Here is a 6,000-nt window from a genome sequence, read left to right as displayed (position 1 = left end):
CCAGCTTGCTTTTTTTCCTGTAACCTCCAGGCTCCAGGGGATGTGGTAGAAGTTGGCTGCTTTCTGGGAGTCCATGCATAGCAGGGGTTCTGCAGCCTTGGCCCTGTCTTATAGTCCTGCTTTGGGCCAAGGGATTTCCTTTATTCCAAACCCTCCATATAGAAACATAATAAGAAGCATCCTTTCCTGTCAGGCCACTTCCTGCTGGCAGAGGCGGTGGATGGATCTGCTGGGAAGTTTGTGGGTGTGAGAAAGTCTACAGGAAGCATTGCTTTTACTTCATCTTATGTGGTAATGACCAAGTGTTAGTGATGACTTGTTCTAGAATTAACTTCTGTAAGAGTTTAAAAGATGGGGTCAAAATGAGGATAATGAGGAGGAAAGAGAACCAGGATGGGAGGGAATCAAAAGCCCATCCAAAAGAGGAGGCCTGGGGCTGAATTCTCTGTGTCTGGTCTCTGAATCCTTGAGTTTCTCCTCAAAACAGTTTGGGTTTGTGACTATAGAAGCATCTTCTCTCCTGGAGGAGGGCACGAACCCTTCCTTTGGCAGTTGTCAAGAGGCCTCTTCGACTTTCGAGTATCATGATAACCCACTAATCCAGTTGATCCTGAAGGGCGTCAAGCTAACCTGAAATTTCTTTACAGCTTCCTGAGAAGTAGAGAGACAGAGACGTAAAACTGATGCAAAAAAAAACCTGCTCAGTCCAGCTGTTTCAGTCCTGAGCCCTGAAAGGACACTGAGAGCAGTAAGAAGATGGGCTAGAAGGGTAGCCCATTAGCTAGGCAAAGGGCACCGGAGTCAAGGAGAAACTGGTCCAATGTGGAAGGGACGTCGGAGTTAACAGTTGGCCTCAGAGTTAGGTTTGAATTAGGAGAGATGATTAAGTATTTGCCTAGAGCAAGGAAGTTAGGTCCCCCAGAAATATTGAGAATCAGAAGACAAGTCAGAAAAGTTGAAAGTAAGAAGGATAGGGGAAATGCTAATGCCAGAGGGCACTGTGTAGTCTTGTGGAGCAAAGCTGAGGTTGCATTGGTCAGGCTAAGTGGAACCAATGGAGTAGGGAAGCAGGGGCTATGAACATATGCGGGGCCCTGGCGACGTAGGCTCAATCTTCACTGATGAGGTCCCTTGGGCGATGTTGGGAGGAGCACAATTTACAAGGTCAAGGAAACTTTCTAACTCCCTCTCAGAGGTCAATCTAACTACTGTTAGGGGTTTAGGGGCACACTGATTCTTAGATAGCAAAAATGGTTATGCAAAAGAGAAGGCAGTTAGAGATCCTCAGAAGAAGGTCAATCTAAGGGGCTATGATAAACTTGAAGGATGTCAAAGATCCAGAACGTGAAATAGTCACATGATAGCAATGTATATCTTTGGATCATGCTATGCAAGCTAGGTAGCATCTATAATACACAGAGAGTGAAGCTGTTAGTACTATTTGTATTCTCACTGGGAGCTTAGTTAAGAAATTTGTTGGGGCAGTATTGTCCTCATTGGAGGACAAAAACAGCCAAGAAATCTATCTAAAGAACTCCAGACAAGTTTTGCCATAGATGTTAGCAAGACTCATGATTTGTGTGTGTGTGTGTGTGTTTGTGTGTTTGTGTGTGTGCACGCACATGCACGTACACACAAGGGTTATTTTAAAAGCAGATAATAGAACTGCAATGACCTGTTTGCTACATAAGACTCCTATATAACAAACAGATGCCTACAAGCTTTATAAATCAGTTAAAGTCACCATCTAATGGTCAATTTAGAATCAACATAGAATCCCATTGGATCCTTTCTTGTTTTAGGATTGTCTATTGATGTTCCAAGGACACCACAGGGGTATCCTGAATAATTTCCCAGCCTTTAAGTTTGAGGACACCACACCTGATACTGGTACTTATGGAGATAGGATTTGCATCATAACCAACCTCTAGGATGCTGCCAGAGCTGACGTGCCTGGCCTTGACTCACATGCTCCTCCCAAGCCACACCCAACCTCTCCATCTAACCAGACGTGCACATCCTACTCCAGGTGATTGCACCTGACCCTCCCCTCCATGCACTCTGCATAACCCACCAGATCTAGTCTATGTCCCATATCGGTGCCTGCCCTAGCCGGCCCACACTTGATTGCATCATGCAACAAACACCTAGGCTTTTTCCAAGCCCTGCCCTGCCTGCCCCTTGACCCATAGACAACAGTAAACCTTTCCATCCAGCCAGATTCTGCATAGCCTTCTCTAGAGTCTAGCGTTATAACTGTCTGATTCTCTCCTCTGCGCACCACATCCAGCCCCCAGATCTACCCCTACACACCAAGCTTAGAACAGGATGCACCTCTGCTCACCAATGCAGTCTCCCCGTCCAACTCACTTCACCACTTCACTTCATCCGAGCCACTTCCAGGATATAGGCCTGTGGTGGTTTGAATAAAAATAGCCCCCACAGGCCCAAGGGGAGTGGTGCTATTAGGAGGTGTAGCCTTGTTGGAGTAAGTGTTGCCTTTTTAGAGGAAATATGTCACTGGGGTCCAGGTTTTGAGGTCTCAGATGCTCAAGCCAGGCCTAGTGTGGCAGTCTCTTCCTGCTGCCTGCAGATCAAGATGTAGGGCTCTTGGTTCCTCCCGCACCATGTCTGCCTGCATGCCGCCATGCTTCCCGCCATGATGATGGTGGGAGTGTAAGCCAGTCCCAGTTAAATAATTTACTTTATAAAGAGTTGCCATGGTCATGATGTCCTTTGACAGCAATAGAAACATTAACGGAGATGAGGCCCAACCCACCCACACGTCCCTGGTTTTTGTTCTAACCCTCTCTGTTCAAGTCAGACACAAACAAAAGAAGTTTGCGTTGGCTAGATCTCGTTGCAAAAATACAAACAATAGGAAAGCTCAAGCCAGTATCTCCCCTCTAAACCTATTAGTTCTGAAAAAAAAAATGTTTGGGAATTAGAATCACTTAGATAAATAGAAGGACACAGAATTTTTTTTTCATTTCATAAATTACATTTAAAAAATTCAAGGAGTCTAGGATGAAGACAGAATGAAACAACTCAATAAAACTAAGGAGAAAACACCATGAAAAATAAAAACCTGAGTGATGGCCAAGAAAACAAAAACATAAGGCAGATAGAAATGAAGAAGATAATCCAGAACAGAATTTAGGCTCTCTGTTCCTCCCTGTTCCAGAGACAGGTTCATCTTCTCATGCAGTGCCAGCTTCCGCCCTTGGCACAATGGTGACGGTCAGAGTAAACAGATTTGGCCATATTGGGTGCCTGGCTACCAGGGCTTGCTTCTTATCTGGCAAAGTAAATATTGTTGTTGCCATCAACGACTCCTTCACTGACCTCCACTACATGGTCTACATGTTCCAGTATGACTCTACCCAGGGCAGGTTCAAGGGCACAGTCAAGGCTGAGAACAGGAAGCTTGTCATCAAGGAGAAGGCCATCACTTCTTCCAGGAGCGAGATCCTGCTATAACATCAAATGGGCTAATGCTGGTGCCGACTATGTTGTGAGGTCTACTGGTGTCTTCATCACCATGGAGAAGGCCTGGGCCCACTTGAAGGATGGACCCCTTCTGTGGATGCTCCCATGTGTGTGATGGATGTGAACCACGAGAAGTGTGACAACTCACTCAACATTGTCAGCCATGCTTCCTGCACCACCAACTGCTTAGCCCCCCTGGCCAAGGTCATCCATGACAACTTTGGCATCATGGAAGGACTCATGACCACCGTCCATGCCATCACTGCTACCCAGAAGACTGTGGATGGCCTCTCTGGAAAGCTGTTGCATGATGGCCATGGGTCTGCCAAGAACATCATCCCTGCATCTGCTGGTGCTGCCAAGGCTGTGGGCAAGGCCATCCCAGAGCTGACCAGGAAGCTCACTGGCATGGTCTTCTGTGTTCCTACCCTCAACGTGTCCGTGGTGGATCTGACATGTCCACCTAGCACCTGGAATTCCTCTCCATGCAAATGAAGGATTCCCAGAACCTCAGCCCCAGCCAAAGATGCATATTCATCCCCAAAAGCCCATACCCACTTTCCTAAGGTTTATATAGCCCTTATCCCCTGCCCCAATAAAGAAGAGCTACTATCACTAGAAAAGCTGTGCCACTGAAAGAGCTGTATCACCACTGACAGGCCTGATGGTGCACACCTTTAATTCCAGCACTTGGGAGTCAGAGGCAGGCGAATTGCAGTGAGTTTGAGGCCAGCCTGGTCTACAAGGCGAGTCCAGGACAGCCACGGCTACCCAGAGAAACACTGTCCAGTGTACATAAGTGACCCTCAAAATTCCACCACAGAATTCCTTCAGCTGAACACCTTCAGCAAATTGGCTGGATACAAAATTAACTCAAAAAAGTCAGTAGCTTTCCTATATACAAATGACAAACATGCAGAGGAAGCAATTAGGAAAACTACACCCTTCATGACAGCCACAAGCAATATAAAATATCTAGGAGTAACTCTAACCAAGCTAGTGAAGGGCTTATTTGGAAAAAAAAAAAAACAACTAAATCTCTGAAGAAAAAGATTGAAAATGACATCAGAAGATGGAAGGACGTCCCTTGTTCATGGATCGGGAGAATTAACATAGTAAAAATGGCCATCTTTTCAAAAGCAATTTACAGATTGAATGCAATCCCTATCAAAATACCTACACAATTTTTTTAAGACATTGAAAGATCAATTCTCACCTTCATATGGAAAAACAAAAAAACCATAATAGCTAAAACAATCCTATACAATAAAAGATCCCCCAGAGGAATCTCCATTCCCAATTTCAAGCTGTACTATAGAGCAACAGTAATTAAAACTGCATGGTGTTGGCACAGCAATAGGCTGGTAGATCAATGGAATAAAATCGAAGACCCAGAAATGAATCCACACACATATAGCTGCTTGATTTTTGACAAATAAACCAAATCTATTCAAAGGAAAAAGGACAGCATTTTCAACAAATCGTGCTGGTCTAACTGGATGTCTACAGGTAGAAAAATGCATTTAGACCCATACTTGTCACCATGCACAAAATTCAAGTCCAAGTGGATTAAAGACCTCAACATAAAACCAGAGACACTAAATCAGTTAGAAGAAAAAGTGGAGAAGAGCCTGGAACACATTGGCACAGGAGACAACTTCCTGAACAGAATACCAACAGCCCAGGCCTTAAGGTCAATAATTAATAAATGGGACCTCATGAGGCTGAGAAGCTTCTGTAAGGCAGGAGACACTGTCAACAGAACAAAGCAACAGCCTACAGAATGGGAAAAGATCTTCACCAACCCTACATCTGACAAAGGTCTAATATCCAAAATATATAAAGAACTCAAGAAATTAAACACCACCAAACCAAATAACCCAATTGAGAAATGGTGCATGGAACTAAACAGAGAATTCTCAACAGAGGAATATCAAATGGCTGAGAAACACTTAAAGAAATGCTCAACCTCCTTAATCATCAGGGAAATGCAAATCAAAACAACTCTGAGATTCCATCTTACACCCATAAGAATGACTAAGATGAAAAATTCAAGTGACACCACATGCTGGCAAGGATGTGGAGAGAGAGGAACACTCCTTCATTGCTGGTGGGAATGCAGACTAGTGCAGCCACTTTGGAAATCTATCTGGTGCCCTCAGAAAACTGCAATAGGGCTTCCTCAGGACCCAGTTATTCCACTCCTTGGAATATACCCAGAAAATGCTCCAGCATACAACAGGGACATATGCTCAACCATGTTCATAGCAGCCTTATTCATAATAGCCAGAACATGGAAACAGCCTTAGTGTCCCTCAGTAGAAGAATGGATAAAGAAACTGTGGTACATTTACACTATGGAATACTACTCAGCTATTAAAAATAAGGAATTCCAAAATTTGTGGACAAATGGATTGAACTAGAAATGATCATAATGAGTGAGCTAACCCAGAAGCAGAGAGACTCAAATGGTATATACTCACTTATAACTGGACACTAGCCCAAGGGGCA

Source organism: Acomys minous, assembly GCF_964271855.1.
Source record: "Acomys minous genome assembly, chromosome: 4".
Classification (NCBI taxonomy): domain Eukaryota; kingdom Metazoa; phylum Chordata; class Mammalia; order Rodentia; family Muridae; genus Acomys; species Acomys minous.
Note: the sequence above shows the minus strand (reverse complement) of the source record.